Source organism: Cygnus olor, chromosome 1 (assembly GCF_009769625.2).
Source record: "Cygnus olor isolate bCygOlo1 chromosome 1, bCygOlo1.pri.v2, whole genome shotgun sequence".
NCBI classification, from domain to species: domain Eukaryota; kingdom Metazoa; phylum Chordata; class Aves; order Anseriformes; family Anatidae; genus Cygnus; species Cygnus olor.
Window position 1 is genome coordinate 104219482 of NC_049169.1, and position 13910 is coordinate 104233391.

The window sequence follows — 13910 nt, forward strand, 5'->3', positions numbered from 1 at the left end:
TTCCCTAGTTTCTTTTAATGGTTATGTCAGCCATATCAATAACAGCCAGCATGAGGGCCAGATGAATGCTGGACTTCTTCATTGTTTATTTCTCATCTATCTGAATCAGTGTGCTTAGATGGCTGAGAGCCCCACAACAGGAGATACCTGACATGGATCATCTGCCAAGTGTTTTTTTTTCCACTTTTTCTGCTGCTTGATAGTAAGATGCGGGTGATGGAAAAATGAACTGGCTCATCTTGGCAGTGGGCAGTACTGCATTGCCATCTGCTGCAAGGCAAAGGGTGTTCCAGCATGGCTGCAGATGACCGCAAGCTCCGGCTTGACAAAATAATGAGAGCAGACTTAAGATAAGTGTTGCGGGAATGGTGGGCTGTGGTGGGACTGACTAGCTTTGCAATACAATTTCTTGATAAATAAACAGAGAAAATGCAACATACCTCATGGAAGAGGAGGTATCTTTGGTCTATAATTGCATTCAGAACTTCTCTAGTGGTGGGGAAGCATTGCTTCCTCTCAGCAGGAGCAGAGCAGTGGGAGTTTCTGCCACAGCTGGGGAAATATTCAGTAATAAAAAGAACACCACACTAGGGAAAGTAGTACAAAAGGATCTTGGAAAGTTCTTTTTTAAGTGGTCAGTTTTGGACAGAGCCAAAGGTCATGCTCCATTATGAACAAACAGGACTGTTATTCCCTCTTCATCTTACTAGCTGTTTTGCTTCAGCAGTGTCAAGCTGAATATTTTTGTATTCTACTTTCACAGGGTCAGGGTCACCCAAGTATGTTATGGCATGGACTTGTATTGAACCCTTCCTCCAGAGAGACTCTAGTCTACATAGGAAAGACAAGATGAAAGACAGGAAGAGAAAGAAAAGAAAAGTGTCTGGATCAAGAAAACACTGCTGTTGAGGGTCAGAAATGTGAATCTTTTAGGCTTCAACATCTAGCACTTTATGCTGTCAGTCATATTGCCTTTCTTTCATATCCACAAGGATCATACTGTCTAACATGGAAGAGTAGTGACTCAGTGAGCCTGCATTCCTCCACCTGTTTTTGGATGAATTCTCCATATGAAAATAAAATTCTTCTGTGTGGACTTTGTCTCTGATACTTTTGATTTACCAAGAGTTATTTTTTCTCTGTATCTCTCAATGTGTTTGAATCTCTGTTACCCTGCCTGATAAACTGTTACCAAAATCAGGATGTAATTTTCAAGTCAGGTGTACATTCTTCAGGTATTTTTTTTTCTTTTGAGAAAGGAGAAATGAAACTATCAGGCCCCTGCAAAGAAACTCTGAGAGCTCGTGGCCTTAGTAAGTGATGTGTGTGTGTTTATTTCCTTTTATCAAAAGATACTTAAGCATCACAAGGGCTCAGACATGAAGAGAAGTAAAGGCTAGAAGCATAAATTCATGTTTACAGGCTTATGCAATATCTTAAGGAGTGCCATTTGATAGAATTGATAGATCCAAATCATCTCCTTTACGTCGGATGTTGCAGACCTGAACTGTGATAGATGTAGAAGTTATTGCCAAAGGGGTTTCAAAAATATGCAAGAGGAACAATACCAGATTACCATAATGATGTATAAACCAGAAGCCTAAGCAAAATAAATTCACATACAGCATGCAAAAGGTATCCAAAGACATCTTTTGCAGTTTGGTTGTTACCTTCAAAAGCAGCAATATTTAGGCACTGTCTTACTGATTTCGGCCCATTTCCTGACTAGCCATATTCCCTGCAAACAAACAAATCTCTCTCTAACCATTTTTGTAGAAAACAGAGACTTTGCAATGCTGGATCAGATCAATGAACTACCAGAAGAGACCTCCTCTTGCCTTTATTCCTGGCTGGTGCCTGATGCTTTGGTAAAAATTCCTCCTTGTCTTATTTTTGCAGCCAAATATGTAATGATGCCGATAAGAGACATACAGTACTTCCAGAACCCTCTGGAGAATCAGCACACACCATAAACCAAGAGTGTTGATTATCAGTATGTTAGAAGTTAAAGCTACAGGTGCATCTGTCAGAACATCAGCCAGACCTTCTTGAAAAACAGCAGTATTATTCCACTGTTACAACCCACTGCAGAAAATTTTCATGGCTCAGCTGACTCTATGGTGGGTAAAAATCTTTCTTCTGCAGACAACATGTGCAAGGCTTATGAATCACTTGAATGTCCTTTAAATCCTCAAAGCAGGGATTAAGTAGGACTTAAGAGGAACATATGATTTGTGCTTGTCCTCAATACAGTAGTGACTTTAACATTAGGCGAATAAATAGCTCCTTTGATTGTTCTGCATTTACATGGTGCTAATGTTTCTGGATGTCTTTGTTGTTCCCCCTGGCTAGTATAAAAGAGCAGCCTGGTCTGCTTGTACAACATTTTGGCAAAGCAGGATTCCAAACACAAATGGGCCCTCCAACCACTACTGTAGTAATATGTAATAGTATTCTGGTTAAAGTAATACTCCAAGCTGTAATTCACACCTTGTCCATCTTGTTGGCTAAATAAGTATAGCCTTTTGTCCTTAATGGGTTAGTGGGTAAAGTATGTTTTCAGTAGTGATTTATTTTTTTTTCCCCTATTGACTTTCGCCACTTTCTCATAAAGGGGTTTCTCCTTTCTCGCCTTCTGTTGATTGTTTCCTCTGATTTTGCAGAAGAAAGGTCAAAGTTTTGTTCCTCATGCTGATTTTCCAGCTGATAGCAACCCAATGGGAGATGTGTAGTCACAACCACCTACGTGTGAGGAGGGTTTTGTTTTTTTTTTTTTTTTTTTTTTTAAAGCTGAAAAATTTACAGCTGTGGATAATCTGAAACTACTCACTATTTGTGGTAAATGTAATAAATTGTTGTGACAAATTAAAAGTGATTTCTTTTATGAAGAAATACTTTATTTTTACATTTTCTTTTTTCTATACCACTCACCATCTTCAATTCAGTTCAAATTCAATGCATTTTCAGTCTGCTTTTTTCCCCAAAATGCAAGACAACCCAACATAGACGCAGTGTTACAGATAAAGATGTTGTCCAATATCACATCCTAAAGATTGTATTTGTATTTATGTTTATTAACAAAATGTCATAACTACTATTTTACTCCTTTGCTGTTGTAGGAATATGGCTTCACAGGACTACACATTATGACCTAACACAGGGCTAGGTGTAATTTTCATAAGGAAACCTGAAATCTGTGCATAGATTTTATATCTCTTATATATATAAGTATATATATATATATATATATATAAGTAGATTGTGAATTCTGTCAAATAATAAACAAATTAGTAAACAAGTCCATATTCATTCACAGTGGAAAAAAAAAAGATTAAAAAAAAAAAAAAAAGATGGATTTGCAATGAATAAAACATTCCAAGATCTAGGAAGCCTGGCTGGGTAGCAATATCTGTTCTTGCAGTTAGGCTGGGTGCCTTTTGTTTCACCCACTTCATGGAAGACTCCCTAGGCAAGGTGTTAGAATATGTGGAGAGGCAAGCTAAGTTTTATCAGCGAGGTTAAGGGAAGTCAAAGGTAATGACAAGACAACAGGCTATAAAACATAATAATGGTAGTGGCCTGAGAGTGAAACAAGGATTGTGCCTCTCCCAAAAGTTGCGTCTGCTGGTTCTATTACTGGGTCACCTCCAGGGTTCAGGCAGCTACTCAGCACCTTTATACAACAAGTGGGTTTTTTGGGTCCAGCCATATATCACAGTGACTGAGATGTTTACTCTGGATAATGTAACTGCAGTTCCATGATGGGGAACAGCCTTTGGCCATGGAATTACCTGTTTGAAAACACCTCTGAGCCTGTAGGAAAATAAAACAAACAAACAAACACACAAACAAAACACATTCAGGAGGATTGAGTAAGAACAGAAGTTCAGTAGTCTGACTCAGATTTGGAGAATCTTAACACGTCTTTGTTTTACATAATACACTGGTACTGGTGCAACAATTTAAAGTAGCTGCTGGCAAGGTATTTTGCGTTGTGCTATTCTGTTTGCCTTATAATATACATCTTGCCATACTTACTACTCTCTGCACCTTGTTGAAAGGCTCTTCCTGGCATGTCTCACATTAGCAATGTGTTTCTCCACCACATAGTATAATGGGATCATTATCCTGGGATCAGTCCTTAGACTTTATTAAGGTCAGAAAACAATGCTGTACAATGTTGAATACTGACTCATTGACAGACTATTATTTTGAAGCAATGGGATACAGACGGGTGGCAATGTAGATGAATGTCCTCCTTCATTTTCTGTATAATACACAAAGTGTCAAAATGTGGGACATAATGGTGCGAAGGTTTTAGAAATTCAAAAGGCAAGCAGCTTGTAAATAAATCAGCAAGTTGCCATGTATGGAGAGAAGGATTTGTCTGAAGTGTAATGGCCCAACTGCAATGCTGGGCCATTACACCGCAGACACTAAGCTCTCAGAGGCATTTTAAACACAATGAGAATTGATTTTGAAGTTTTAAGGGAAAATAAATCATAAAGGAGATGCTCAGAGCTGAAGTACTAAGATCTAACAAAGGACTTAAAAATGTTCCCAAGATAAGGTGGAGTATTCCCTTCTGCCATAGACCACATAGGAGAAGAGAGGCTTCTGTCCTGCAGAAAAGGAGTAGGTTACAAACCTCCAGAGTCCAAAACAGACCCTGGCACAGACATAAGTAGGACAACACAAAAGAAAGAAAGAATGAGAAGATAGAACAAAGAGAGCGGTGTCCAAGACACAGCAGAAGCTGGGACACTGATTGACTGAGGGGTTCCTATGTGCCTTCATTTTTGGTAAGACAGGATTATTTTGAAATGCATGCAATCACCTGAGGACAAGGCTTCAAAGCATCTAGGTCTTTCACTTTAACACGCAGTAGCTGCCAGTATTTTTGTGTATTCAAGTTCCTTCTTGAATTTATATAAATAATTGCTTCTGCTTCACTTCAGCTGTCTCTCCAGCATACAACAATCACTCTGGCTAGGCAGGTCAGCAAGCACTTGAAGAATGAAATTGTTTTATTCCTGAAAGAGGACATTCAACTGTAACTCTGAACTGAAGCTGTAAGGTGAGTTTAGGCTTGAAACTCACCCTGATAGGCATTTTTGCCTTTTCTGCATGCTGATAATAATGCAAGAAGAAGCTATGCTTCCAAAGCCACTCCGCAAAGCAACCTGAACTTGGAGGTTTCATTACAAGACAACAGGAGCAGGAAGCATTTTCAATCCTGTGCCATGGGCACAGGTAATTGAATGGGTGCTCTAAGCATTTTCTGTTTTGTGTTTCTTTCAAGCTTTTTGTAGCCTTAGAGCTGAGTATGCAAATCCCGAGTCCCCCCAAGAGAAACGAAGCAGGGCTTTTGATTCTCCCAGACGTTTATTTCCATTTCCCATTCATGTGCTAAGCTGCACAAGAAGCTTGGTGCTGATATCTTCTGTGAAGTGCTGCACTTCCTTGCTCTTCGTTCAGGTTGTGTCAGGTTGTTTCTCTCAGCTTTGAGGAAGTCTTCAGTTTTCCTTTACTGCTGTCTTGTAGTTATTACCTATGATCCCTGCCAGATTGTAGATACTTTTCTTTGGCCATTACGTCTGCTGCTGTTTGCTGTCTGTCTTCAAATCTGCTTTCTTCTGAGCAGCAGCCTCAAACTACTGGCTCTTTTTTTTTTTTTCCCTTTTTCTGAGTTGCCTCTTGAGTTTAACCACTTCTGAAGACTGGATGATGGGCAGCAACGCAACCCCCTCCACACCTATTTCTTCAGACTATGCATTCCTTGCTTTCCATTAAGTCTTAGGGAAAAAATATTTCAGTGGCCCAGTGTTGCCAGGTAAGGATCCCTCTCTGACAGTTTTGATTTTGCTACCAGTCCCTCCTCTGTTTTTGCTGCCAACTTTGTTTGTGCTCGCTCTTTTTCATTTGTGATACTCACAGTAAGACATCTGGTGCTCAAATCTGCCCTGTTAAGTGCTGAATCACATAAATTCTGCTGCAGTGTGCTACGAGTTGTGTCAGAGCAAAGTGTGTTAGGCATGTCATACTGAGAAGAGGCACTGCTTGGCTCCTGATCAGTTCTTGCCATATCTTCCCTTAGAGTCACCTCTCAGAAAGCAGACTGTCCATCTCCTATCCTTAAAAATGACCATTTCCAAAGGCATCTTGGAGTGGCAAAATGATCATTAATAATCAGTGTATTCTGAACATGCATCATGCTGGGACATATCTACTCCACAATTCATATTGGTGCTTGGCCAGTGTAAATATTCTGATTCAAATAAAGCACCATCTATCCCTAGGTATGAATTTACTCATTTCCTGATGTCATCTCTTGTATCTGCAGGGATTACTGCTTGTCCTGCTTTAAATAAAATCCTGTCTTGCACGTGTGCATGCACACACACAACACTCAGTCCTTTGCCTGGTAATAGGACAGGCACTGCCTGTGGTCCTTCTTCCTTTCAATACAACCCCACTCAATGTGCAAGCCATTTTAATTCCTTTATCATCCAATCCAGACAGCTTTCAAGAGTGCTCAGCACTTCCTCAGCATGCTTTTTTATTTTTTATTTTTATTTATTTTATTTATCTTTTTTTCCCTGGAGCTCACATTGTATGTTTATGCTTTTTCCAAAGGTGACACAATGGGATTGTTTCTCAACCCTATGCAGGGGCAGCAGCTACTTTTTTATCTGACTCTATCCCAGTGTGTCAGGGCTCCACCAAGAAATGCTCAAGGTGCTGACTTTGCAGCAGTGTGCCTCCAAGCTTTCTGTAGCTCTATCTGTTCCAGGGGTTTATAGCAATTTGGGACTGGTTCCCTGCATTGAACTGCCTTTACCCCATCAAATGAGGCTCTGATGCATGCCAAATGGTGTCTCTGTGCGTTAACTGCTTAGACAGCTCTTGTGTCCTGAGAGGTGGGAGGGTAAACAAGAAGAATCTAGTAGTTTATCTACTCTGTAAACCCCTAGAAATTCTTCACCACTTTATGCTCTGAGTGTTTTTCCTCAGTGTCTCTAAGGTTTTTGAGGTGTAATTGAAGTCTCTCAAATATTCACAGATGTTCAGGTTATAGTTCTCTGCAAGCTTCAGCTTATCTTCATTCAGACTAATATGCTGTCCTTAGGGGCAAGTCATAGTCTGGAATCATGGTCTGGGACTCCCTCTTTTTCAACACTTTCATTTACAGTACAGGTATCATCAGCCACCATCTTGGTGCCTGGGAGTCCCTCTACTGTGCATTTCAATTTCTACTGGGAACACTGCACTCATGATTATTCATGCCCTATGGTACCCTGATAGCTGTGAGAAAGATGATCATGACTCTGGTTAAAGATCCTGTCCTAACTTATAAGAAACACTGAGTATTTTTGAATTTGATACATTGAGTTGAGCCTGACCTCTATTACCGCTAACGACTAGTGACTTGTCTCTAGTTCTGTATACACTGGTTTGACATCAGTTCAAGCTCTCATTTTGTGCTGATGCCTGGTATTTTTTATGCTGTTGCTGATTTATTTTTCACTCCTTTCTGTAGGTCTGTTGATGTCACTCCTTTACAGAGTTTCCCCTCAGTTACACTCAGGATGTCAATGGAGTTTCATGTTTTGGTACCTTACCGGTAAGGTTCAAGTCAGCTTTTGAGGTAGTTTCAGTCTCCTTAAACTACATGATGACACTTTTTTGGAATACTAAATAGGACCCATGTGAACTTCTGACTCTGCTCTCTCATACTGAAGATATTCTGGTGATGTATTATGCTCACCGCATGGCTTGCTTAGCTACAGATGGACTTTTTGAGTGTCCTTAAGACCAAGTGATAATATGCCGTATTTCATGGTAACTTGCCAATAGTTTCTGTCTGTCAACAGGCCTCAAAATAGCCTCACTGTAAATTATCACAGTAAACTGTAAATCCCATTACTTCAGTCTAATATTGCTATTAATGAGCGTTGCTGGAGTTCTGTTGCAGTTGACCTCTACTTGGTATACTGGTCTCAGTAAAATATTTCCTCTTAATTTCAGAGGATAGAGCAGCATACTTGAGCAGAGGTTCCTTTCAACAGCAAGCAGCCAGTTGGACAAAACCCTGAGAAAGAAAATCAAGGACCAGAAAAGAGATCAAAGAAGGAGAAAGTGATATTAAAACCATAAAAATGTTGTTGCTAAGCATTTCTAATTACAGTTCACATATAAATGTGTTCCTCCTATGGGAACATGCACACAAGAGTTTGGCATTTTCTGTAATGTAGCTTGGGCACTGAGGGGTGGATTAGCATTTTGTCCTTCCATTTTTTTCTGCTTATACAGATGCTTTGGAGAAGAACACAAAAAGGCTCAACCCTTTCCTAATACACCATGCTTTCTGTTCTCTCCTGCCCAGACATCCTTCCACTGCCACACTTTGCCCATATCTGATCCACTGTTGTAGGATAAAAAGCATAAAGGAAATGGTATCTGTTCGCCCAAGGCTGGTTCTAACAGCAAAATACACATGTGAATGAGGAGAGTTTCCATGTCCTCCATTACAGGGATACAGTCCCAAGCTCTCATCTTAGATCCAGCAACAGGACTGGATTTACTTATTGTCTCTTTTGATCATACAGGGGCCTTATTTGAGACATTAAAAAGAAGCAGGAAGAACAATGAAATGATAGAATAGGAGGGAACAAAAGTCAGTATGCTTTGAAACATTAGATTTGATTATCCCAGTCATAACAGTGCCTAATAATACTGGAGGATGGTAACAAGGCTCATAAATCAACATTAAATGATGAAAGTATTTTAAAAAATCATTTTTTCTTCCAAGGAATAAAACCCAACCGTCAATACCACAAGTTCACTCTCAGCTCTGACTGTTGTCTCTTTCTGTGTCATGGACCATCAAGAGTGGTAGAGTCTGGCAGGCCAGATTTAGGGCAGAGTATCTCCCTTTATGCATAGCGTCCTCTATCTCCAAGGCCGTTAAATGATGTCTGTGGTGACACTTGCACAACTCATTTGTGAGTTTATGCAGCTGTAAATGAAGCTATAAATTTAATAGAGTCGTTTTCCAGGCTTACATGAATTGAGGCTACAAAACCTATGGAGATACTTAAAAGTTCAAACCACCAGGAGTGCACTTGCTGCTGTGGATTTTGCAGTGGTTTCTGTCGCACAGTTGTCTTTTCATGTCGAGGAAATTTAGCATGCTGTGAGTGTCACTCATGACACTCACATGAAAGCTATCACGCTAGGAAATCCACTCTGCTGCTGTCTATTGATTTTGGTCAGTAGTTTTCAGGTTCCCTGGTGACAGTGTTTAAAACCTGCTTCAAACTGCATAAAAACCAATGGTTATTTTTTAATCCAGCTTCAGACTTATTGTCATTCAATACAACTTTTCTTTAATCCTTACAATACACCAAGAGTTTTAACCAACAACTCTATTTTCTCTCTCTCTTTCTCTTTCAGAATAAAAATGGAAAAAAAATATATACATATCTGTTCTTTCTCGTCAGGGATAATCCTTCATTTGCCAGACCAAAACAAGTAAGTCTTCACCTTTCTGTACAAGGCAAGACTTTGCTAATTACAGCAGCTTCTGTTTGTGCTATGACAACCTATCTTTGAGACATAAGCCTATCAGTTCTGGTTGCCTGTGATAAGTTACTTCAGCAGCCATCAAAGATGGCAGCGAACCTCCTCAGCCCATGCAACTCAGAACGCCTGCTGCTTCCTCATCTGCTTGTGCTCATCTGCACCACCATGTCAGGCTGAAAGCACTTTCCATGGGGGAGTTCAAGTGGAAGCGTTTTTTATAAAGAGTGGCTACTGGAGAGGCATGATGCTGTTTGCATTGTACCACAAGATCTATCACCACACAAAGGTTGACCATCAGTAAGAAGTAAGGAAAGGAACAGCCACTGCCTTTTTGGCATCTATGGAAGCAGAAAGATGTCTAGTGGGATTTTTTAAAAGCAGTTGTTCTGATTGTATTGCCTTCCACCTATCTAAAGCTTTTGATAGTTTGCAACTTAGTCTCCCTACAAAAATGTTTGTTCCCGAACAGAACTTCTCAGCTTGACTCTTGGGGGGAAATAAAAGTTGGATTGCTGGTGGCCATTTGCTTTAATATAAAAATATGAAATAGTGGCAGCCTGACTTCAAATTTGTCAGCAAGTCCATGTCTCTTCACATTCCTCGATATTTAATTCAAGGTACTTAGCACAGTAACATGTAACATGACATCTTTGCAAGCTGTAGTTTTACTACTCATTAGTCTGTGCTCCTTAGCAAGATTTTCCGTGACCCTATGGTCAATAGTCCACTTTTCTAAGTAAGCTATCTACCTTCAAGCATGTTTACTTGGCAGTAGAATTAGACTGGAATAAGAAATCAGAGTTCAAAGATATTCAAAATGAGAAGGGGGTAGCACTATCCCCATTTGTCCTTTTATTATCCTATAATGTAAGAACAAAGCATACTACATACTTTTTTATTTATTTTTTTTTTTTTTTAATTTTTATTTTTATTTATTTTTATTTATTTTTCTTCTACTGGTATACTCACAGCTTCCAGTAAAGATTTGGGTTCTGCTGTGCTAAGACAGACCTCAGGAATGAACAGCCTAAGCACTTGTGACAAGCAATGAAACACTTTTAGTCCTGTTTTCAGATACAGAAGCAGAATGTATCAACTTGCCTGCAATCATGCAGGAAACCAAGAGCGGAACAGCACCTTGAACTCAGCCCTGTGATTATCAGATCTGCACTTTCTTCACACTCACGAGCATACATGTCTGTCTTTGAACTACTACAGGGGGATATAATGCTGCACCAGAGCTTTGTGAGTGCTAGCTCACAGAGCTATTTCCGCAGAGCAGTTCCAAGCACACTGAATGCAGAGCTCTCTGAATACTTTGCAGTCAGCTCTGTGCAGCATGTCATCCAGGCATGGAATTCACTGCCATAAGAGGATGTTGAGTCAAAGGCTGTAGCTGAAGCTGAGTTTCTCGAAGGGTTGAAAAACAGCCTGGTTAGTTCAGGCAAAGGCACCACCTTTCTGGTTTTTGTTTTTGTTTTGTTTTGTTTTGTTTTTGGAGATGTGGGGGGGCTAGTGGTGTGGCTGTGGTTTGTATCGGGTCTAGTGCTGCTGGTTCCAAGCCTGGGTGCTGACACCGAGCTATGAGGCAAGCAGACAGAAAACTAGTGACTGTGATTTTTCACTGGGAGAAGAGTCCCTATTTTATTTAGTTTTTGGATTGTTTTGCCCAGGATTGGCAGATGGAGTCTTTTCTTTTGCTTAGAACTTCGTCAGAAGTTTCTCACACAACTTTCAGCATGTGTTGCTCACTGGGAAGAAAGCACATACCAGGCTAGACAGGAAATCTGTTCCTTTGCACTTTTGTTTCTGCCAGGGCTGGTGAACAGAGTATGCAGAGTAGCTGTGACTACAGCACAGCTAGAGCTTGTGTATTTTAGGTTTGTACTCTAGCAGCACCCCCCAACCCCAACCCCAACCCCAAAGAAAACAAAACATGGGGATAATAAGGGGAAGAGGAGGCAGAACTCTCCCTTAGGTCAGGAGGCTAAGTATTTTTGGACTGCCAAGGTGGTGATCTTAAGTGAGGATAATGTATAATGCTGTGAAAAGCTAATGAGACCAGGCCTGTTAAACATGGACCTGGTGTTACTTATCTCTGTAATGCTTCAAATTACACAGGCTCAGGTTGTATTTGATCACCTCTCCTGCTTTGACAAAGTGAGCAGCAGGCTTTTATATAATGTACATGATCATATACTGTAGGGAACAATCCTGCTCTGGCAGGGGAGGGAAGCTGATGACATAATGGGTCTTCTCCATCTCAAAGTTATGTGATTCATCAATTAAATGAATTCAGTGGGATAAAGCAGCATGAAAGGGCAATTTCCCTGTAATACACTGCCTGCTGATTAACTCTTCCCTCCCAATTCCAGCCACACTGCTCGGGATCCATCCCTATGTGGGCCGGCTCGGGCGATGCAGACCTGTCCGCTACGGAGTGCACGGTGGGATGGGGCTGGGCAGCACCAGGATCAGCACCAGCATCAGCACCAGCACCAGCACCATCATCACCATCAGCAGCAGTAGCAGCAGCAGCGCTGCCCCACGTCCAGCCACTCCCAAGCGGGGGTGCTGGGCACACTGCAGGCGCATGCAGCATCGCGCTCCGTGCGGGGTGTGCAAAGCGCTGCACCACGCCGGCTGCTCCCCCGCAGCTACCCGGTGTCCCGCAGCGGGCGGGCGGTGGGGTTGGGAGCGGGGCGGCCCCGCATTGCGTCGGGCGCCGCGCTGGAGGCGGCGGCGGCGGAGTGCGGAGCGGTGCGGCGCGGTGCGGAGCGGTGCGGAGCGGGGGCAGCGCTGCTGCCCGCCCCCCTCCACCCCCCTCCCGCCCGCCGCCCGAGCTGCACCAAACAGCATTCGGGTTTATGCTGATAGCGCAGCGTCAAGACATGGCTCGAGTTGGCTCCTCGCTCTTATGCATTCAGCAGCCCTCTCGCTCCTGCCACACGCGGCCAGCTCCTGCCTCCTCCTGCTGCTGCTGCTGCTGCTGCCGGGACGAGCCAAGACCCACTCCGGAGATGCGGCTGCAGGACTGCGGCTCTCTTACATCTCCCCAGCCGCCGCTGCCCAGCGCCCGGCTGCTTCTCCAGCTACCTTAAAGGAAGAGAGCGGGAGAGCCAGCGGCTATCTAGGACTCCTTCCTTTTATTTATTAACTCAAGCCTTTTGGAAAAGGTACTTTGCGCACTCTTCCATCCCCCACCTCCTCCACTGCGGTTCTCGGCAGAAACTAATTAAACCCACTCGCCCTTGGTGCAGCCTAAGACAGTGTATGAATATTTCAGTGTCTCGCAGGCAGTCCTGTAAAGCGATCACAGTATTATTAAAAGGGGTGCAAGAGGAGGAGGAGGAGGGTTGAGTTTGCTGCTGCGGTTTTTGTTTTGGTCTGTTGTTTTTTTTTTTTTTGATGCTGCTGCAAGACGACTTGACGCATTCTGGCACTGGCTCCTACTTCTAACCAGCGCATCTCACTTGGAGCAGGTAAGGAAAAGACCCTTCTCCCCCATGCTGCTGGACTCTATTTTGGACAGTTTGGGTCTGGGACGTTGATCTTCCTTCCCTTTTCTCTGCCTCAGTTGAGTCTAGCTGCTGCAAAGCAGAGGGGAGATGCTCTGCTCTCCCTCCCCTAATCCCCTCGATCAGTGTGATGAAGTTGCCAGTGCTCAGCTGCCTCCACCATCTGCGAAGTGGGGCGCGTGGTGGTCAGGAAACTTATGGCAGGAGCTGACCCCACTTAAGTTGCCTGGGAAGCCCTCCCGATGCACTCAGGGCACAGCAGGGCTGCGGGTCCAGATTGGCCCCTTCCTGTCCCGGAGGCCTTGTTGCTTGTCCGCGGATGTGTGGGAATGCGTAGGGTTCCGCATGTGCTGCCGTAGTGGGCAGAGAGGGATGTTCTTGCTGGTGTGAAAGCCAATCCATTGCGCCTGAGCGTGTGTGTGTGGTGGGGCTTAGGGGTTGGTTTATGTTGTTTCTCTCCTCCCTGGCAGCCTCCTTCCTGCAAGTAAGCTTTATGCCTTCAAAAGCAAGAGTATCGACATCCCTCTCTCTCCGGCACACAAGAGGAGAGGACTAGGGCAGTGGGAAGGGGAGGGGGGGGCAGGCGATGGAAATTTGCTGAGTTGGCATTGCAAGGACTCACCTCCCAGGCTCCCCGTGATTTATTTATTTATTTATTTGTGTATGTGTGTGTGTGTGTGTGTGGTAACTTCGAGACAGCAGCCACGGCAATGGTCAAGTCGTCAAGAAAAGCGGACGGATCAAGTTAAAGGCAAAAGGAGACATCTGGGGGGGAACCCCAGCCTGGGGGTGAACCCCAGACACATT